Genomic DNA, 23,930 nt, shown 5'->3' with positions numbered 1-23,930 from the left:
TCATGGCTTCTTTCCCCTGTACTCAAGGACAAAGAAATCTGTTCCTAGTCCCTCAGTGTTATCCCTCTCCACTGGCTGTATCAGTGCTGGGGATTTCCTTTGTTACCATGTCTCTGTCTCTCTTGCTGTTTTCTTGTCATTCTGTCTGTCTTTGGTTGTTCAGTCAGCTCTCAGTTCTTCAGGAGGAATTTTTCTATTAATACTTGTAATTTGCTGTGTTCTTTGGAGGAAGTGAATTCAGTCTTCCTATATCACCATGCTGAACTGGAACCAGGGAAGAACTTTCTAATTATGTAATGAAAACTCATAAAATTGAGCAATTAGAATACAAAAAATAACTTTGGCTCAGTTAAAAATATAAACAATGTTGAAAGAGAAGCAAAATGGGAAAAATATCTGTAAGACAAATGATACACCACAAGTCAATATTATTGACTGAATATTCTTACAAATCAATAAAGAAAAACCTAAAAAAAAAAAAAGAGCATAGGACATGAACAGACAATTCACAGAAGTAAAACTTTCACACATGAAAAGATTGCAACCATGCTGGTAATCAATGGAATAAAAACAATAAATTTTGTTTTCACCCAGAAAATGAACAAAAATACAAATTTTAAACTAATAAAAATGTTGAGAAAGAGTTCTTTCACACACATTTTGGTAGAGATCAAAATTGGTACCTTTCTGTGCATCACCTTAATAGTTCAAATGCACAATATGTGTGATGTTTATTCCAGCAATCCCTCATCCAGGAATTCACTCAGAAAAAATAATCATTCAACTTCCAACTGAGAAAAATCTCAGTGATGTTCATCACAATGTTGTTTAGGATCACACACACACATGAAATAATTTAAGCATTCATCAAGGGAGTGTTTGTTTTGTAAATATTGGCACCTACTGCAATGAAACGCAATGTAGCCCTTTAAAATGATACAAAACCTATATATGGACTTGCAATTTTCTCCTTGACCTACTCTCAGGTGTTTAAAAGCATATTACAAAACATCATGTAAACCACAATACAGTGTACAGAAAGAAAGCTCTCAGGAAGGTTGCTTATGCAAATAGTTACAGTGGCTTTTATTAAGTGGGAGGAATTTAGGTAATTTTACTTTCTCTCTTATGCCCTTTAAATTAAATCAGAGCATGTACCATTTTGTCCCACTCTCTGATTAAATGAATCCTGCATAGACATTAAAAATAATGTAGAAAAAAATGGAATGGAATGAAAAGATGCTTACAATTTATTAAGTAGAGAAATATAGATTACAAACTAATATGTATAGCACTATTCCATGTTAGAATAAACTGTAGAACTATACATCCACATCACATACATTTATGACTGGAAAAATTAGCTCAAATATGTTAGCAGTGGTAATCAGTGTGGTGGGACTTTGGCTGAGTTTTTTAGAAAATATTTTCCGTATTTTCTTAAATGAAGTATCACTTTTCAATGGGAATTATTACCATTATCTCTTAAAAATTTATCTTAGGGATGAAAATGTAAAAATCTCGCCTTAGTGAAAACAAAGACTCATTCTTTCTTCTTAACCTCAAATTTAAAAGCCATGGGGAGGAAGGTGTTGAATGATAGATGGTGAAAACTGTATGACTGAATGGCTTTCCATGATTCACAGATTCCCCATCAGAGTCTTAGCTATTGTGGAATTAAGGCTTTTCCATGATACTTTTCAAACTACATTATGTGGTATATAAATACAATTATCACTTGGATTAACTCTCTTCCAATATGAACAACCGCGTGGGCAGACAGACTTACACCTGGGATTGCTGAACAATCAAATGTCTCTCAAACACATGGCCACATGAGCCCTCCTCAACACATCGTGAACCAAGAAGAATAAAGGGTTAAACTGGTCATCAAAACCGCGAAAAGACCTAGAGTTTGTTTTCATACAAGATCCTTATTCTCACTCTGTTGTAAACTGGCATTTGAGCAATAGAAGCCCTTTTTCATAGAGAAGCATGGGTTTTTAAGTTCTGATTTTATTTCTGATTTGTTTTTCTTTATTTCCTGAAGCTATTGATGTTTCAGAGACAGTGGGGGAAGTGAGAAAGCCCTGGGAGAGTTTCAGTCTTTGAATTTCGGAACTCGACCATTCAGAAGTTCATACTCATGTTCACAAAAACAATGTCACAGGGTCACTTTGGCCAGTGGAGTGTTTTGTATGAGGGCTGATGCTCGGGTCCTGCGCGTGTTTGCTGAAGCAGCCTTTCACCTCTTCTACACTTCCCTTTTTCTCTTTCTTTTTCCCTTTATATCAACATGTTGTAGCCTGTGACACCAGCTAAATTAATCACTCACTGCACTCAGGGAAGTCACCGCAGGATATAGAATAACAAAGACAACAAAATTATTGCAAGGCTGGAGAGAAGGGACTGGTTTGTGAATAGAGCCAGCACACCCTCACCAGCTGTGTCCTCACAGGGACTGGAGCAGCAGATTAAGTTGGGACTGTTTTTTATTCAATTTATGTGGTTCTGAGGATGGCTACAATGCAGTGCCAAGGGCCCCTAGTGAAGGGAAATCCCTTCAGAATTCTCAGCCTACTGTTAGAACTGAGGCTTTGGGCTTCAGCATTACCTTCATTCTCTTACCTACATTCAGTGTCCCCTTGGGCATGATTTGCTTGAGCAGATCCAGCTGAGTGACTGCTGAGCTTCTAGGATCCAGAATATACTGGGTTCTTAAGCCAGAGCCAACAGAGAAATAAAATCCCCCATAGTCTAAATGGTATGGTTTGAGTCCTAGTGGTCCATCTGCATAATAACTAAGAAAAAATGTATCGGATGGAGGCTGTCAGTTTCTTTGACACAGGGGATAAAGGAATCCCTAATGACAAATGTCAACCGAATGAAAGGCAGTGTGGTGAGTTCACCAGTGTTCCATTCTATACCTAAACTCATGAACCAGTGTCAACCTACAGGGGCCTGTCCCAGAGTGACCTGGAGCTCTGTTGGACCTTTCCTCTTAAAGATGTCATCCACCTTAGTTAAGGCAGAGAAGGCATGGTCATGTATGGATATATAGCTGAGAGACCTTGCAAGGATACAGAATGACAGCTTTAAGATTCAGAAGCTCTTTAAAGCTGCAAATAAGAAATGAAAAATAGCAAAAGGAAGTATAAAGAGTATGATAATAAACGCATATTTTACAATCATCAACAAAAACAAATATAAGTATAAATGACTACCTTTGGGTTCAGAAAATCAACTTAAAGAAGATGGAGTAAGATTTAACTTAACAGCAAAATCACCCCAAAGAATTTCTAGGGTCCTGAAGAGCCAGCTGAGTGACACAGGTGTAAAGCTAATGCCAGTGGAAAAATGGAGTTTGGAACAAGGGGAGTAAGAGTTGTACTCCTCAGCACTTTTCAGACCATATCAGAAGAAGACCTACCTCTAGCATGAGCAGGAAAGCATGCAACATATTCTGGGGACCAGAGGGACCAGAACTAGATCCAATATAGGAAAACTGAAGAGAACAAAACTGGGGCTTGTTACAGGCAGAATTCTATCCCATCCAGGTTCATATGTTGAAGCCTTAACACTTAGTATCTAGAATGTAACTGTATGTGGAGATAGAGCTTATAAAAAGGTGATTAAATTTAAATGGGTCATTAGCAGATGTTCTCATCCAATCTGATTGGTGTCCCTATAAGAGGAAATTTGGACACACAGAGAGACACCACAGGTACATACACATGGAGGAAAGGCCATGAGAGGACACAGCAAGAAGGTGACCATTTGCAAGCCAAGGAGAGAGCCTCAGAAGAAACCAAATTGCCCAATACATTGATCTTGGACTTTTAGCTTCCATAATGGTCAGAAAATAAAGTTCTTTTCTTTAAGCCACGCAGGGTTAAAAAGAAACAAATGTTTTCTAACAAAGTGGCAGAGATAATCTAGGTTGTGGTAGCAAACAACAAGCACTCTTTCCTTGAGCCAACCTCAGTGGACTCCTGAGTCCTCTATTCAGCTGGACCTCTACTTTGGCCCATCGAGCCCCATTTTAGCAACGAATTCTACTAAGCCAATTTACCAGGAATTCCTTCATCTTTGATACCTAATGAAGTTCCTTTTAGTAATTTTCCATCCACTGACTCCCTCCCTGTGCCCATTGGCTATGTATCCCTACTTGTCTTTGTTGTACTGGCGCTTGAGTTCAGTTCCATACTGGTCTCTTTCCTCTACAGAAGTAACTCAGTCTGTCTTGCCATTTCTCTTTTTTTTCTTTTTTAATTTTTTATTTTTTATAAACATATTTTTTTATCCCCAGGGGTACAGGTCTGTCAACCTCTTCGACCTTAGCCATTTCTCTTTAATGCAAAGATCCTCAAAGTGTCTGTCTTAAGAACATATGCTCAGTACCGTTTCATGTTACTCATGGGAGTGGACCAGCCTTGGATTCACTGCAGTCACTGGAGGAGCGGGGTTGATGCTGCCCCATCCTGAGGCATGCTTCCATAGTCCTTGTGTCAGTGGGAGGCACTGAGTCCATATACACACTGGCTTTTAAAGGCTTCCGCCCAGATGTGACCTTCACTTCTGCTCCCATTTTACTGGCCAAAGAAAGTCACATGGCCACACCTAACTTCATTGGTGAGGGGGAATAAAATCCTACCATGTGCCTAGAAGGAGGAAATTTGAAGTGTTTGTCTTTAACCCCAAAGTCTATAGTTTATATTTAAAAAAGAAAAGAAATTAATTCTTTTTTTATGAATTCCTCTAGAAAGTGGTTTTATGAAGATAACTAAGATGTGATGATGCCTGTGACCTAGTAGAGGAGACAGACATGTCTACTACTAACTTTGTCAATGTGGTACCTGGTTTTTCACTGTCAACCCTATCACCCTGTGTCACCTAGAGAATCTGTTTATGCCTAGGTCCCTGAAGAAACTGCCTTTGATCACCACTGATTGGACCAGGAGTAGGCACCTCATCCAATGTGACTTGACTAGACTTAAGATTAAATTTTTATTCTTGTACGTTTTAACCAAACGGCAGAAAGTCTAGCTACTTAGTTGGGGCCTATTTCCTTCTTGTCTTTAGGATGCTTTTGGGGACCACAGTCCCTGGACCTGGCCTCCATGGCTTGGTTCCAGAACCCCTTCCTAAATGTGGCTCCAACTGCCTGGGCCCAGTCAGCAGAGACTTGACCTGATTTGTGTGACTTCAGAAAAATGCTACTGAATGATGCTGAGACAGGGCTGTTATAGAAGGGGTTCTTTAGTTGGGGATGCAGTTGGAGGAGGCACTCTGAGAATGTGGATACTATTACTTGAACCCATTGCAAGAGTTGAATATGTACTAGGATTAGATGCCCACATTTGTAAGACGAAATATTCTTCTAAATGGTATTTGCCTCAAATTCTTATATTCCTATAACCTGGGTCTCTGTGTCTTGTCACTGGACTGAGTCACCTTCAGTAAATCATAAACATTGAACCCATGCAACAGGAACTTGGAGGAAGTTACCAGGCTTTTATTTATTTATTTTTTTAACTTTTGGGAAGTATCAGGAATATTAATGCTCACTTTCCTGGGATACAGCCTATTCATCAGTCTGCACAGTGTGAACTGGTATTTTTGTGTGTATATGTGTCTTTGTGTGTTTAGCTCTGTGACTGTTTTGCCATCAACACCACCTCCCTCTCTCTCACATGGCTTGTTGGAGTCCTTTTATGTTAACACCCTCCATAAGAAGCCTTCGGTTTGGTAGCGCTGCTCACTCCTAAAAAAAAATGCATCAGAAAACAATGCACACCCCTGCCCACTGGTAATCAGAGCAATTACTTAACGAGCACATCTCTATTTCCTCCAGGGTGGACTAATTAAAAGGCTTCCATGCTGTTGTTAGGAATGGACAGCGAGTGTTTTGTATTACTTTTTGGAGAAGCTGAAAGCTAACGTTTGGTTTTACGTGGAAAACTTTTCAGTGTTACCCATAGAATTCTTCTCATCTCTGCCCTTCTATGGAAGGCTCAATTGTTGGCCATTGACTGAAAAGGCAGGGCAAACAGTAGATATGTGGCTTGCACCTGTTATTTTGAGGACAGGTACTGTTCAGCTATACAGAGGTAGTTCTTAACTTTAGCATCCTTCAGAATCTCCTAGAAGGCTATTAAAACACAGCCTACTGGCCCAGCCCTGGAGTTTCTGATTCATTAAGGTCTAGGACAGGACATGAAAACTCGTACTTCTAACATATTCCTAGGTGTTGTTGATGCTGCTAGTGGGAGACTGTACTTTGAGAGCACAGCTATAGAGAAGATCTTTTCTTCTCTGATTCCTACCACTCCTCAAGGCAGCAGGAATATAACTCTTCTAGTGGAGCTCATGGGACAGAATCAGTCTTAGACACTGTTACTTTGCAAGATGGAATAGATGCTAATGGACACTTCCCTCAAGTGGAAGAGATATAAACTCTGGGTTCAAATCCCAGGTCTTCCATGTGGAAGTTATGTGACCTTGACCTGATTGCTCAGTTCTGTGATTCCCAGTTTTCCTCCTGCATAAAAAGAGGGTGTGCACTTCACAAGATTGCTGTGAGGCTGCATGAAGTGGCTAGTGTAGGACTGACATATCCTTAGTGCCTAATGAAGGAAAGGCCCAAGTTGATTTCTTCCTCTCACCTCTTCCTGCATTTCCCTGGGGAGTTTGGAATGATGTGACTTATTCCTCAAGATTCATGTAATCCTCATGTGATAAATGTCAGGCACGGTTTACTTTGTGTGGCACTGCATTCTTTAAAAAGATTTGCTTAAGGGGACTCAAGTCTTAAGAGATAAAGGATAAACTCACTTCACCAGAGACTTCACATCCAGAGAAATTTTTAATAAAATTTAAATTTAATCCTGCTCTTGTTGCTGGTAAAATGAAATTACCTTAAAAAGAATATCTCTCAGGGCACCTGAGTAGCTCAGTGGATTAAGTGACTCTTGGTTTTGGCTCACGTCATGATCTCAGGGTGGTGAGGTTGAGCCCCATGTCACTCAGTGCAGAGTCTGCTTGAGATTCTTCCCCCACTCCACTCCTCCCCTACTCTTGCATGTGCATACACTCTTCCCCACAGATAAATAAATAATATTTTTTAAAAAATTAACACCTCTCATACCTACTTCCTACTAAGCTTATTCAGAAACCAGGGCAGTTTTATAATTATAACTTTAAAGTCTTTATCAATAGCTCTATTTTATTGAGCCACTATTATGTGCCAGACTTGGGGCTATGTACTTCACCTGAATTCTTAGATAATGCCCATAACAACTTAGTAAAGAAGTAATAAAAATTTCCCCAATTTATAGGTGAGAAAACAGAACCTGGAGAAAGAAATACTTTGTCCAAGTTTGTAAGAACTGGAGGGCTTAAAACTCAGGCCTGTCTGACCCTTTGAACATCTACAAAGCCTTTCTAACCTCCTCTGATCAAAGGACACCAAATGCTGAAGAGGTAGTTTTATAAAATTCAAGCAAATCGCATCTACTTGTCAACTCTTCTCTTAGCACAAGGAACCCAGTTTTTCATGAGTCTGGAAACTATGTCCCAGTGAAACCTGAACATGCCCAAAGGTTATAACTTTATGCAGGGTCTGATGGGAGAAACATTAGAAAGAGATTTCTCATTCACCCTAACTATCTCCAATCTCCACTAGGGCAATGCCTGGCATTTTCTAAAGAAAATACTAAACAGCTAAAATTCAGTGGCTCTCTTCTAGTCTATAATTTCTTCTATTAGGGAAATCTGACCCTTTAAGAGTCAAGGTCTTGAAACTAAAGTGAAAAGGAAAGTTGATATCTAGAGCTATTTAGTATTCAGTGACATAACTTCCCCAATACACACAAATTTAATGCACATTTGATTGAACCCATAATTACAAAATTTGTTTAAAGCTGTTATATTATCTTCTTATTTGACACAATATGGCACAATTTTGTTATAGGATTGAAAACCAAATAAGACAACTACAGTTGGTAGCATTTCAAAGAAATACTCCCTTTAAGATGAAATCAATCCTGTTTCAAGTTTATTCCCTTGCTTTATGGTTGAGGCTCTAGGGGTGTATTTTGCTGAAAAATGTCTTTTTGATTTTTTAGAAATTCTTTAGATTAATATGCAGCTGTCATTGCAAGGCAAATCTAGATCTGCTTTTATGTTTCCTCTTTCCCCAGGCTGCAACTGGTGTCTACCTCTCCAAGAGAGACAGTCCACTCATTTCTGATTGGGGTTTGATATTGCAGGTCAGACAGCAAAGAATTCATCAACTCATCATCATTTAGAGCATGTCACACTTTGTCTATTTACATTGACTGAATACATTTCTTTGCTTAATATGTCCAATATCTTGGTCTTAACATTCTGTTGCTGTCTAATTTCATTTCCTGTTCACACACACACACACACACACACACACACACACATACACACACACATTCACACCCAAGGTGCACCATACCATATTATCACAATTCTTAACATAGTAAGAAAACAATCCCATGCTTTGATGTATTTCTGAGTATGGTTTCTGAACTTATTTAATTTTATTCAAGGTTTTTCTTCCTGTCTTCCCTTCTATTCAATTTAAAGGGCAATGGGCTTTCCTCTTGTGTTCTAACTGCTGCACATTTTCAATTCTCCCCCTGTTCTAATTCCTCTTTTATATATGTAAGCTTCATTTTAAGTGTATCTCTTAAAGGTAGATTTGTGCCCTTGATTCCATGATATGAAAACACAAGGAGGTAGAGAATAAAATGAAATTTTTCTGAAACCTCTTTGTAATATGTTTGTCACAAAACAATTTTTTAGATGTCTAAACATAATTTAGCTGCCAGTCAGTTCCATAGCACTCAAAGAACACATATTTGTGTTGACTTATTTAATGAGAGAGCATCTTCATCATCCTTCTTTAGCTTGAATGTGGATGTGACTCATTGGATTGAACAGGATGTGCTGATGACAGAAAGATTAGAAGCTTTGTTTGTAAGAAATGGGAAGGTCTTTCTTTGATATTACTTACCATATAACCAGGACCAACTGTTTGTCTTTTGCTTCTTCTTAACACTTGTAAAGAAATCTGGAAAATATGGATTCCATTTAGTCAGTTATCAAGAGAAAATATTAAAACACAGGATCTGGTCAGCACGCTACAACTCACAGACCAAATCCTGGCCTCCTACTTTAGTAAACACTGTTTTATTGGAGCAAACCCACTGGTTTACATATTGTCTGGATGCTTTTGCTACAGCAGCCAAGTTGAATAGTTGAAACAGAGACATTATCTGCTCACAATGGCTGAAATACTGATTAACTGGTCCTTTAAAAAAAGTTTGTCAACTCCTGATATAGATGTTCAGAGGTGATAATATTTTATTTTATTTTTTAAAGATTTTTATTTATTTATTTGACAGAGATCACAAGTAGGCAGAGAGGCAGGCAGAGAGAGAGAGGGAACCAGGCTCCCTGCTGAGCAGAGAGCCTGATGTGGGGCTTGATTCCAGAACCCTGGGACCAGGACCTGAGCCAAAGGCAGAGGCTTAACCCTCAGAACCACCCAGGTGCCACCAGAGGTGGTACTATTTTATTTATTTGTGTATTTATGTATTTACTTATTGGGGTGGTGATATTTTAAAACCTTTCTTTCCTCAGAAGAAGGTCTGTCAGTTTTGCTCATGAGTCCCAAGAAAACATGGTTTATAAAAGATGTTGTTTTAAAGGCTCCATAACAGGCCAGACTATTCGCCCCCAAAATGATTTCTGCCTGAAATTTATAAAGACACCCCGTATTATTCAACTAGTATGATAAAATGCCTCTAAAATATATATATAATATAAAATTATATAAATATAATTTATCATCCAAACCAGGGTGTTTTAGAAAGTAAAAAGGGTTCTATTAATAATTACGTTGAGACAGCAGACATAAACTAGGACTGTTGCAGGCAAACCAAGATGTGTGGTCACCTGAAAAGTGCACCAGATTCAGTAAAATCATAATATGTAAGATAAATATGTATGATTTTAAGTTCATTTCTACCATGGAAGCATATTCATCATCAAAGCCTTCTTTGTAACTGGAATATCTACCTAACTGGTAAGAATCAAATGGGTGTTCCCAGTTCATTTGGGGAGTTAACAGAAGATCATTGGACCATCAGAAAACATTATGCAGTAATCAATACAGCTTTTGAAGAGGAAATTGAGCTTGAATAATTCTTGCTATGATTGCTCACCTGAACAACAAGGAAGTCACAGATACAAGTTATCTCAGCTTTTACAGATACTTTCAGTTCTGTCTTGCATGATCGGCAAGTTGTAAAAGAGTGACTTTAACCTTTCTGTCATACTTTTCAAGGACAAGGCACTTAGGTTCCACTGACCCATACCAGCATGGTATGGGAAGAAAAGAGAGAGAGAATCAAGGGTACAAAGATCCGCAGATTCATTGTTTAGAATTCAAGATCTCAAATATTTACTTCTTCAACGCCTGAACAACTCTAAAACAAATAAAAAGATGATAGCCTAGGACCATTATACTGATTCATTTATATTTTATAATAAGGTCCCTAATTGAGTATTTATTCTACCCTCAAAAAAGGTAATAGAAGATATTAGAAACTACCATCTGTTCAAATCTTTAAAATATCCTCTCTGGTAATTCTCTCCAATATTTGTTTAGATAAAGAAACTTAGAATGTACCTGTGAAGATTCTAATAGTACTCATAACAAACCAAAATTCATGTGGCACTTTATTTCATACAAAGTACTTTCAAATATATTCTCTTACCTGAGTCTTACTATATGCCAATAAGACAGTAAGGCGGGATTACTATTACCCCTTTTTGCTATGGATAAAACAGCCTCATAGAGGTTAAGTCACTTCCTCTAGGTCACACAGCTAATGAGAATGAAATCCAGGATTGGTCTAGGACTTCAAACTATAGGTCACAGGTCATTCACCTCTACCACATTGTTTTCTAAGTTGTTACGAATTAGTAATATTATTAATACCCCTGAAAATTTAATTCAAGTGGAAATGACCATGGTGTGTTGGAGAAGAAGCCAAAATGAGCATGAAATTTAACACAGGTTAGTTATAAATACTAAAAGAAAAATATAAATACTACAAATGAAGTGTAAACTGTCATTGTAGTGTTATTATAGTCTAGGTCAACATGATAAAAGAGATGAAAGGAAGCATAATATATAAGTGATTAAGGAATATACCCTAATTATTAAGTAGAATTAAAGTTTAATACATATTGTGTTCACTTGAGGGTGTCTTCTGGGCCTGGCTACATAGAATAAAAAGCACCTAAGTCACAATGGCTTAAACAAGACACACATTCTTTTTCCAACAAGGAAAGCCTGGATGTAGACAGATGAGGCCTGCATGGAACCTTAGTGAATCCCCCAAACCCCTCCCAGCTTTCCCTTCTGCCATCTCTACTGTGTGGCTTACATCCCTGGAGTTCAGGATGGAGGCAGAAGCTCCAGTTACAACATCTATGTTCTAGGTGAGAGGAAGAAGGAAAAAAGAAAGAAGGACACTCATTCTCCTTTTGAAGAGACCTTCTGGTGGAAGTTACACGGCACTTTGGCTAATATTTATTGGCAGCATTTTTCATGTGGCTATCTATAGCTGCAAGAGAAGCTAGCAAATGTAGTCTTTAGCTGGGCCAGCTCAAAATTAGAGCCTTGTTATTAGAAGGGAGGGAGAAGACGGGTGCAGATTGGGAGAGGCAAATAGCCGTCTCTTCCATGCTCTCTTTTAAAAAAGAATGGAGAGACTTGGAAGTTTTAGAGGATAGGGACACAATGTTGTTGTGTTTTTCAACTTGCACCAGGCTTTTCGCCTATGTTCCATAACAGCCCAGAGGTCGACTTCATTAGCCCATATTACAAAGAAAAAATTAAGTCACAGAGAGGTTAAGTAACTTGTTCCAGTTTGAAGAATTGATATCTGTGGTGCAGAAGTCATTTGCTTCCATGATACCTTCTTTCCTCCCGAGTTTTTATAATGAAGAATTAGTGGTATGGAAAAAAAGTGAGGGATATTTAATTGCTTGGTCAAGAAACAGGATTTTATAGGGGGTATCCATGCATTTGTTTACTCATTCATCCAACAAACATTAATGGCTATTCCTAAACATCAGGACTTTTGTTTTCAAGTAGAGAATTTTTGGCTTTTTAAAAGAAGCCAAGTGATCAATGAATGGGAATCAGAATCTTTGGGGTGAAGTGTTTTTGTAGATAATTGTGTCAGTCTTCCTCATTTTATAGGAAAAGAAATGAGGTCTGGCATGGTGAAGTCATTGTCTTTTATTACTCAGAGGAACAAAGGACATGAAATTGATCCATCTTTAAGCTAGAAGAGATGAATTGTGTCCCAGGACCATGTGACTCTAGAATACCTCACTGAGGGAAGTAATGGGATCTCAAATCTGGGAGGTCTTCAAGAAAAGACTGGAAAAGTTTCTCTTCTAAAATATTCCTACTTTCTTGGGCCAAATGAGTTGCTTCAGACCACTTTCAAAATCCTATGATGCCACGAGTGTAGGCATCTGTGAAGGGACTAAAACCCCACTTAGGTTTAACCTAGGATTTTAAACTGGCCTTGGTATATTTAAGGATATGGCAAGAAAGATATTTTCAAATAGAAAAAGACCAAAGTAGGAATCACTTCCTTGTCTTGTTTGTAACAAATACATTGCTGGTAGTGAGAAAACTATATTGTATGTTTAGGATTTCATTCATTAGGTAGATTTCCTGACTCCTCTTTTTCTTTGCTTGGCTCTGTTTTTAAGCATTTAATTATAGGCTTTATTTTACTATACTTATCACAGTTGTTCAATTTAGACAGAAGTTGACAATCCACTGTGTAATTCTGTGGCCCTGGGTATCCTATTACTATAGAAATCATGTCTGGAGCTGGCAATTTACCAAAATGACTTTCCACCAACAAGGGCAGAGTAGGGGTGGCAGTAGCAAATTGTGGCAGTGGCAGGAACAGCAGCTGCCATTAAAAGCAGCAGAAGTGTTCTGCCAAAAGAGGGGAAATTTAATCTGTATATTTATACTAATGGGACATAAGCAGGTCATGCCAAACACAGAGTCACCCTTTCCTCAATGTTCGAAATAGGGCATATTACACATGCTGCCTTGACTCGTGTCTAATTAATATATATTTTTTGAGAAGTCCAATTCTATCTCAGTATTCCTATTTACCTAATTCCGCGGTTTTAATTATTCTGGTGTTGGCCACTTCACTGATTAAAAAATAGAAGGAGGGAGAGAAAGAAGGGAGGAAGAAAGGAAAAGACAAAGAAAAAGTTAGAGAAAAGATAGAACTACCAAAACGTATAACTTTTTGGTTGGATGCATTTTTACGGAACTGAATAATTCTGATTATGTCTCTTCTCTACAACTGTTGTTTCTCTGTAGCTGGAGCCACACAGGGAGGAGAAGGGAGTGTGCATATAAATAGAGGCCTGCTACTTTGAATTTCATACACAAAAGTAGTCCCCTCAAGTTCTTCTCACTTCCTGTCTATGTTCTCAGTTTGATTTTCCTGTTTCTCATCTTCCTGCCTTCAGGGCAAGCGCCGAGAGATGGTCGGGCCATGACAATGCCACACGTAGTAGGAGTCTGAGTTTAATGAGGTTTGAAAATTTGAGCTTATGACAGGTGACATCAGCTTATGAAAACGGTGTTTGTTATTTTCAAATCACACTCATTGAGAAATATATTGGAGTCACAAAACATTTAAAACAAAGCATATTTGATTCCTTTTAAATAGGAAAAAAAAATGCAATCCTGGGCATTTTTGCAAACACTCCTTCAAAATCTGGTAAAATGATTTTGAATCCATGTTTCAAGGGACGAAAAACTAGAAACTACTTACTTTTTCGTCTTGGATGAGAAATATGTAAAATATGGCAGTTAAGTGAACTGTTGGTATTTATTTTAATTCTGGTCTAATATTGCTGGGAAAAAAATGAGATGGTAAAATTGACAGTGACTGTATCTATGCCTCCCCATCACCCCAGTTGTTTCCACGTGATGTTTAGTGTTTCCCAAACCGCTATCACCCTGTCTTACCTCCTAAGAGAAGGCATGACCACTCTCCCAGGAAATCACCATTCTGGAGCTCCAGGAGATATCTGCTTACCATGTTTATTTTTGTTTTTTTGAGGGAAAAAATACCCAGAGAAATGAAATATTGAACCACTCCTGAACTCCCTCACTTTTCGTTTCTTTTCCTTGCATTTTATCTGTTTGGATTAAGGAGACAAAAACATTAGGGAGATGGTGTTACCTAACGAAAGAAGGCTAATGGTGGCTATGTTCTCATATTACCAGAGGTTAGCAAAGAGCTACTTTAATATGACAGCTAGTATAACTCATTGATGCAATTACTCAAAAAGAAGAATGCCATTGGTGTCCAGTTACATCCCAGCGGTTACAATTAGATAGGCCAGATGGATGGGGTCCAGCGAGACAGACTGACAAACCTGCAGACAGGTCAGCAGGGACATGACTGGGGCAAGGTGGACTTCATGAATCAGGCAAAAGAAAAGGTGCTCTAATTAATTATAGGCTTTTTAATCCTGAGGTTCTTAAATAAGACCTGGATAGAAAGGACTAGCTTTTGGGTCTATTTGCCAACCTTAAGCTAAATATTTTGAATAAGCAGTTTCCTTTAATGGATGATGACTACTGACTATTAAAGTCATCTTAGGTTGACTTTAAAAATAATAAAATGGAAACTCAAGGCCTCCTTAGAAAAGCGGGTTACTGTTCTTTGAGCGAGTCTGTGGTTGTGAAATTACCCTGCTCCCATCAGCAAACATAGTCAGAAAACAGTAGGGTTGAAAGGGACCTTACGGTTCAACTTGTCTGAACCCTTTATTATACATATTAGACATGTCCACCAAACAGGGCCCCTGCAGGATGTAGACAGCACAATGAAAAGGCTTCCTTTAAGGGAGCTTTTGGAAGGGACTAGTCCAGAGGTTTTGGTAGAATTAGGGGTGTTGAAGCCCTGAGATACTAGCAACAGTGAAAAGCTTTGACAGTTCCTCAACTGAAGGGACAGATGGGGGACTGCTCTTGAACCTAGAAAGAGCTAAATCTGTGGACAGGGGGTCCCCTAATGGGAACAGAAGCCAGAGACACAGCCACGGGCAAATCATTGCCCTACGAGGAATGAGATAGACAGAGTAGAGACAGAGACAGAGAGAGAAAATAGGGATGATGATGAAACCTCTTCCATCGCACCCTTTGATCTCCTGCATCTGACTCCCTCTTGCCAAACCAAACAAGAAGCCACAGGACAAGAAAAGTACTAAAGGGGTCAGCTCCCAGAGCCCAGAGCAGGACAGAGCAGGACAGAGAACAAAGTGAGAGGAAGATCAATGGAGAGTCACCAGCTCAGCAGCCAGAGAAGAGAAATGACCCCTCAAAGCCTACTTGGTGTAAGGCTAAGACTAGAATTTAGTCTTTTGATCCTCGCACACTGAGAGGTTCTTGGTATGAACCACCACACTTTTAGCTACAGATAACCCCGCCCTCTGAAACTAAAATGAGTTGTAGAGAATGGGCAAGACTCTCCTCTGGATCGTCCTTCCTGAATGTATCCAGTCTGGGAAAAGCCTGGCTCATCTAATAGCAGCTGTCTGACCCTTGGGCCTGAGAGGTGTGAGGGGTGTATGCTCCCTGCAGAGCCAAGCACAAGGCAGCTATTAGTGGCAAGAGGGCCTGATGTCCAGTTCCAATTTAAGGGAATTGCTTTTACAAATCACATACTAGGATTGGGATTTCCAAATTAGCATCACACCCTTCTGCAAGGTTCTGTGAGTGACCAACATTGTCACACTGATTCTGCTATTTCTCAAGTCGCTTTCGTGCTTCTCTCTGGAAATGATCTTTGGAGCCAGTCTATGTGTTACGTAAGAAACTCAACTCTCAAGATGCTACTCACCAGCTGCCTTGCTTCTTACTTTTGCTGGGTTTTCTTACCAGCTTCAATGTTATTTGCCAGACTTGACACAATGTGGTCAAGTCCAAAAATCAAAGCCACCAACAGGATAAAAGACTTACCACATGTGAGATAGATTGAAAGCATAACAGCAAGCTCAGAAGTAGTTTACCAAGTGGATGCTCAGAAGTTGTTGAACAATTAAGTGATTGCCTCTCATGGTATTTGGACTAGAATGGGCAAGGTTATTTGGTTATAGGTAGCTCAGTATTACATGTAAAAATATGTAACGATGTTAGGTAAGAATACATAAATTGGCAAGATTTGTCTTAAAGGAGAATTGTGGCCAGGAAAATATTACATCTGCACATGGACAGAGATGGAGAAAAAAGGAAAAATGAAAATGTGATTCATTGAGAAGTGGACTTATGAATGGATTTCCTTCTCTTTTGAAAATGTCTGCTATTGTTATGACAGTGCTTGCAGAATATGTACAATTACACAACGATAAAATAGGAAGACACGTTGTCTTATGGAGACATTTTGCAAATGCTATGAAAGGAAATGAAACACAGAAAAGTTACCACATCGGCACAGAGCTTAAGTGTGTGTACTGTACACATAATGCTCATACTTTGCTCAAATGTAGATATATCCGTATTCTTATTGATGTCAGTCAAAAAAATATTGCATATGTTTGCTCTTAACACCTTTCATGTATTGGTGCGCCTGAGTGGCTCAGTTGATTGTGTCTGCTTTGGCTCAGGTCATAATCCCTGGGTCCTGCAATGGAGCCTCACTTCCGGTCCCTGCTCAATGGGGATTCTGCTTCTCCCTCTCCCTCTGCCCCTCCCTAAATCTCCTATTCATGCTCTCTCTCTAGCTCTCTTTCTCTCTTAAATAAACAAACAAATAAATCAATAATTTTAAAAAGACTTTTCCCTTATCACCCTATGAAACAATGGAAGAAAAGATGCTGCAGAATCTTTGGGAGGGGTCATTGCATACAGCAAAGAGATTATGGAAAGGATGATTTGGAAGAGGGAATAAATGGGCTGGTGGGAATGGATGTTGACTAATTAAACTTGGGCACAGAACTCATTAGGTAAGCACAGTTCCTAGAAAGCCCATAAATTTGATAGTATTTACGAGCTAGTGTGCTTTAATTACTACTACATGTTGACTTTGTCAACATCAGGATTATCTGCCTTCTAGAATGACTACTACCCCTGTATGCCTAAAATTTCAGAATTTTAGAAAATTGATGAAGGGGAACAGGGGATAACAAAAGAGAGGGAGAAAGATTTAAATATTATTTAGAAGATGCTCCTTGGCTTCTTAAAAATGTGACCACACTTAATTGTTTGGGGAGGAAATGGGTGAAGATCCACACTGAATTTTTATCACTTGCCTTCAGCAAGTTTTGTACTTCATTAAATTGTTTAGAATTATTCTAGTAATCCCTCTAACATATAACTCAGAGATATGGATATTAGTTTTATTGTTTTGTCATTTCTAAAGACAGAAAAAGAGAGTTCAGAAGGTTTTATTTATTTTTTTTATTTCCTTCTGTGAGCAGATGTTGTGTTTTTTTTTTTTTTTTTAACTTTTTATTTTTTATAAACATATATTTTTATCCCCAGGGGTACAGGTCTGTGAATCACCAGGTTTACACACTTCACAGCACTCACCAAAGCACATACCCTCCCCAATGTCCATAATCCCACCCCCTTCTCCCAAACCCCCTCCCCCCAGCAACCCTCAGTTTGTTTTGTGAGATTAAGAGTCACTTATGGTTTGTCTCCCTCCCAATCCCATCTTGTTTCATTTATTCTTCTCCACCCACTTAAGCCTCCATGTTGCATCACCACTTCCTCATATCAGGGAGATCATATGATAGTTGTCTTTCTCTGCTTGACTTATTTCGCTAAGCATGATATGCTCTAGTTCCATCCATGTTGTCGCAAATGGCAAGACTTCATTTCTTTTGATGGCTGCATAGTATTCCATTGTGTATATATACCACATCTTCTTGATCCATTCATCTGTGGATGGACATCTAGCTAAGCAGGGTCGGGCCTGGTTAGTACTTGGATGGGAGCAGATGTTGTGTTTTAAGAATCTCATTGTTTCTTTTAAAACATATGAAGTCTGACCTTCTAATTCCAAGATTTGGACTGTCTACATAATTGAAATATTCCATTTTCCCAAATGGGCTAAGTTTAGGAAAATCAATTCCCTATCTACAATGTAAATTTACAGATATAGGGTAAAGCCAGTAATTCGTCATGACCCTTTTTTTTTTTTTTCGTCATGACCCTTTGCTGAGAAAACCAATGACCTGTCCCGTATCACTCCTTCAATTCTCCCCACTCATATGGAGATGCTAGAGCTTGAACTCTGGGACAAATATAGGCAATGAGAAGAGGTTTGCTTATAATAAAGTTAAGTGTAGCTCATGTCTACATGAGGTCAGGTAAGAAGAGATGAATGTGTTTAATAATTAGGTTTTGGGTGATATATCCTTGGCAGATATTGATGCTGATTTCTGAAACACAAATGTAAATGCTCATCTCTGGTTGGATAGATCAAGTGGACCACCGCAATGGCAGCAATGAGGGGAAGCGTCCTCATGGCTGGGGTGGGAGGACTGGAGTCACACGAGGGTCCAATCCTGATACCACTGCTCACTAACTGGGTACTCTTGAGCACAAAATCCCTCTGAGCCTGACTAACTTCATCCATAAACATGTAACTCATCATAATAATACCTCCAAATGTTGTTGCAAGGCTCAAAGAAGGTAACTTGCATAAATTTCCTGGTATAGATAGGTGCAACTAATCGTTTTTTTAAATAAATAATAAACAGAATTTCTGTTCTTTCAGATTTTAGGGTTAATAGGTGAGTCCTTATGCAAAAAGTTATCCCAAGTAGTGTTCTAGCCGAGTGTCCTAGCGACTACCCAGATAACTACTGCATTTTTTCTGTGCTACACCTGCTCATAACCTACTCTGCTGTTGCCTGTATCTCAGGGAGGGTCAAGCTGGATACAGGGGAGCTGAATCATTTCTCAAAATGATGCCAAGCAACAGATATTGCTCCCCAAAATACTGGGGTGGGGGTGGTGGTGGTCCCAAGTAAGATCCAGTTCAATCCTTTTCCCGTGGGCAGCCATGTCCAAGGCACTAGTTGGAGAGACTTCACGGGAATGTAGACATGGCAGCCAGAGGGCTGGAACATAAGGGAGATGGGCAAGAAAGGGCTGGGGACAGACCTTCAGGAGCCATTGGGCTGGGATGAAGCTATGAGAGAGACATTCTCAGAGGATGAGAGCTCCCTGGGAAGATTTCAGGGGCTAGAACAACGCCCGGGGCCTTCTGCATCTAGGCTGCTCAATTCATTCTCATCTGTTTTGAGTTGTCTATGCAAATGTCATGCATTTCCCAGGCACTAAACCTGCATAGGCTAAGGTGAAAGGTGTATTACAAAGACATAGTGCATAAAAAGTCTCATCGCTCTTTCACAAGAACTGATTTTTGTACTCAAAAGGAATTTGATGAGATATTTAATAAGGCTGCAGAGACGATTTAGGAAGCCCTGGGACCTGTGTCCTGTTGCTGCCTGTACCACTCATGGGCTTTCAGACAGAGGTTGCCATCGCTGAGCCTCAGTTTTGTTACCTGTAAAGTGAGGTAAACAGACAACCTGCCGCATGAAGTTTAAACAAATTAACATATTCTGCAGTGCTTTGAGATTCATATATGTTAAGTAAAAGTAGAATAGTGTTGATGAGCCACTTCTCATGCCCTGCTCCCTGACATCAGCTGATAGAAGGTGCTGTCCCTATTAGCTCTGGTACTATGTATGGGAGAGTAAACCAACCAGCTAGCCACCAAAGTGTGTGAAACCTGACTTTTGCTTAGGAAGAAAGGAAAAAGTCCCTGACCTTCCTGCCTTCTCCCAGTACCCATACATGTGCCCTTCCCTCTCCACCCTTGGTGACTTCTCCTCTAGCATGGTTCTAGATCTGAATCTTTTTCACGTGACGGGGACACTTACTTCATTACATTCTTTCCCCTGAAGTTCAGCTTCAGTCTGAATATGTATTCTTGAGTTCTTCTGACTTATCAATCAATAAATGTGTATTAAATTTCAATTCTGCTTCAGACGATGACCAAGAGGTAGAAGGGGCAGGGCCACAGTCAGGGAGCCTAAGGACGCTAAATGGCATTTGAGCAGATCTAGAAATTAAACTGAGTGCCAAGAAAGCAGGACAGGTGATGCTAGAAGAGAGGAGGAAGCTCTCTGTGTGGCGGAGTGGTCAGGGGGCTCCCACTGATCTGCCTTCTGGGCAGCCTCTTCCCCTGGGAGCAGTTTTAAAAGAAAGCAAAATCTCTCTGTATAGGATTGTTTTAAAAACAAGCTCACTGCACCCTGGGTCTCTACCTTGTGGGTGGACCCTAAGAGATGGGGCTGAACACAGAGTAGAGACTTTCTTGGTACATATCAGAGACAATAGCTTTGTTCCTTGTTCTCCTATCTTGTGCCCTCCCACACATTTCCCATATAGCAGGATTCACACACTCACTGTTTCCAGCTCTTATCCCTACATTGGATTTTACTGCTGTCACTTTGTTATTAAATCACTGTGGAATTTGCTGCATTAGAGCTAAGGAGGAAATGGATTACAATGTAGAGGACTGCCTTACAATTTCCAACAGGAGCTGTCTGAATGAACACATTGTTTCTTACTAGTTCTCTGGAAAGAGCACACATTATTATCACTATTTACAATATACTGTGTAAAATGATCTTCGTTTGTTTCCTACAATGGATATTGTGTCATTTAATTAATTTAGACTAAAGAAAAGCAATCAACATTCAGTAACAACATTCCCTTCGGGGATATAAATGAAAATTTTCCCATACCCTACACAGCCGTTCGAGCAAAGGAAGTGCAGATATTTATTTATGAATACCAGTGCTCATAGTTGCAAGCAGGAGAACCCTGGCTGGTTTCAGCAGTGATACATGTAGGAAAAGGATGTGGAATCCTTTTCAGATCACCATGAGGGCTAGAGAAACATGCAGAAAGCTAAACATTCAGAGACAACAGGCCCAGTCATGCCAGAGAGCAGGACTAAGGAGGAAAACCACAAGTGCATCCACCATGCCCCTAATGAGGCCACGTAAGCTTCTTTGGTACCTAAAACGTCACCGTAGCCTTGCTAGCACCAACCACCACTGCCACCAGAGAAAGGACCCATGCAGTGCCCACTTCTCTGAGTTGACTCTCAGAGGCCAGTTCATGAGCTCATTATCCTCTCTTGCAAGGGAGACCAGGACAGCAAGGATATGGAGGTTTTTGCTTTTAGATCTATGGTGGGTTCTACCTGTCTCTGAATCTTAAAAGGTAAGAAGTCCCCAAATGCATGAAGCACTCAGCAGGAAAAAGAGAAAAAAAAAGGACAAATGATCCCCCTGAATCAGCATTGCCAAGAATAGGACCTCCAATGCCCTCAATCAAAGCTATGGAAAGTTGTCAAAATTTCCCCTTGAACTACATGAATAGATAGTCCAACAGCCTGGCCTTCCTTGGAGAAAGGGATGAACTGCCACTGGGAGGGACAGATGCAGGAAGAAATTATTTTTTCACCAAATACTGTATTTGACCAAACTTAGCAGAATGGAGTCTGAGCCTCTTGTGTTGGAATTCTTCATTTTGAGTCCATCTTGATCAGATTTTAAATTGGGTGGAATTTCCTATTTTATGCCTTGTCTTTATTTACTAAGAACAGCATGTTCTTTTGATGGGCCCAGGAGACTAAAGACTTGGATGTGCAGCTGTGGTTTGAGAGTAAACTAAGAAAATGTGATTTTTAAAAAGAATATTTATTTGACCATTAGAGCTCTAACAACAATTGGTTTGGAACACTGGTGGAAATAAAAAATAAATACAGGGCAAAGAGAAATCCTGGCAGTGGGTAAAAGGACCCAATAGCCTACCAGGCATTTACACAGTGCAAGTTCAAGATTCCAAGATAGGGGATAATCAAATAAACAGCTGCCTTTTCTGTAATTGCATTTTAAAATCTCATTCTATCCGCACAATTTTTCCCCTCTTGTCTGATGCATGCCTGGGTTGATATGATTTTTTTTTATTAAGATAGATTGATTGGCCAAAGTTTTAATTTTAATCCCTGGGTTTATTTAAAAGAAAGCAATTTAGCAATCCATGTTGTTAGGGGTGTTTATGGAAGATGAGGCAAAGGAGCAGAGATAGCCAGGAGAAAAAAACTCTGCAGTTTAGCATTCTTGTCCCTGTAGGATCCTTCCTTATATTATGGAAATTTCTGCAGACCTTAGGCCATGAGTATTGAACAGATCTCACCTTCCACAGCTTCTCATTGACCTACAGCACAATATAGGGTTTTTTGAACATGAAAGAATCATTGACAACCTCTATATTACTCTAAGAAATTGTTCACCCATGTGATAAGAAGCCTCTCAAACTTCCTTAATTAAAAGTATATTACATCGATGACCCACCTTCCTAGTGGAGAAGCTGAAATCCACCAAGCCTCTCTCTCCCCTACCAGTTAGATCACTTCCTCAGTTTGTTTGCATCTCTGTTCCTACCAGGTGTGTGTTTGCACAGGGATGATCGGCCCCCTGCCCCACATGTTGACTGACTCAAGAACATATTGCCCAGAGTCTCCAAGGTCTCTGGGCAGCTGAACCTTTTTTGCCTTTGGGCTTATTTATCTGTCAGCAAATTACCTGAGAGGAGTTTGGGGGAGGAAAGGGCTGAACATCTGTCTGCTTGATTTGTCTGTCCTGCTCTTTTCAGCCTACCAAGCTGGGTGGAGACTAAATTCCAAAAAGGGGGCAGACTTAAGTGTGCCTTCATTTTATGATGCTGTGTTGGCTCCCACAATCTCCCTGTTCTTGCACAGGATGGCATAAACATATTTACAAGGACAAGAAGCAAGAAAAGAGGTAGAAAGAACCAGAAAAGGAAAAGAAACCCTGCTGCATCCATCCTTGGGGAAGTAACGATCCTTTTGCACAGATGTGTGGATTTCCTGGAACAGTAAGCCAGGCAGAGCTTTCAGACTGCTATGAATTTGCAAGGTTGCTTTAATTTGAAAACAATTAAAAATCAAAAGACAGCATAAAGAAGGCAAGCAAGAAAATAGCAGTTCTGTGCATTAGCATTATCTGACTAGATGCTAGTGTCATTCATGATGCTTCTCTTTTTACAAAGGCATTCAAAATTCAATGAACTATAATTTTGTGTAGCACTTCTTTTAAATGAAGGGATTTCTTTACATAGGGACAGCAGAGAAGGAACTCAAAAATAATTGGATTATTAAATAATTTAACTACTATAAAGCTTAGTTACCAAGGGTTTATTTTCATTATATAAATAAGGCATCTTTTTTGACTTAAAGAGGTTTTATAACTGAATGGCTTTTTTTTTTTTTTTTTTTTGGTATAAGATGAAACTGGCAAAATAATAAGCAACCCGTTCAATGAGTCATCCAATCATCACCAAATATCTGAGTGTTTTCTCCAATCATGTAGCTCACATCCATTCATTTAACATTTAATGAAATGACATCTGTGTTCCAGACACCACGCTGGATGGGGGTGTGGGATGCAAAATGAAGAAAGTATATTTGAAAGTATAATCCCCACACAAAGGAGCTCTGTCTAAAGAGAATTTGAATGCGTTCATTTCCTAGGGCTGCCCTAACAAAACACTACAAACTGGGTCCCTTAAGACAACACAAATTTATTCTCTTACAATTCTGGGGGCTCGAAGTCCAAAATCAAAGTGTCAGCAGGGCTGCTTTCCTTTGGGGATTCGGAGGGAGTGTATGTTCAGCATTCGGTGGTTGCCCACAGTCCTTGGTGTT

This window comes from Mustela nivalis (assembly GCF_964662115.1).
Source record: "Mustela nivalis genome assembly, chromosome: 1".
In the NCBI taxonomy this organism is placed as follows: Eukaryota; Metazoa; Chordata; class Mammalia; order Carnivora; family Mustelidae; genus Mustela; species Mustela nivalis.
This window is presented reverse-complemented; position numbering follows the sequence as displayed.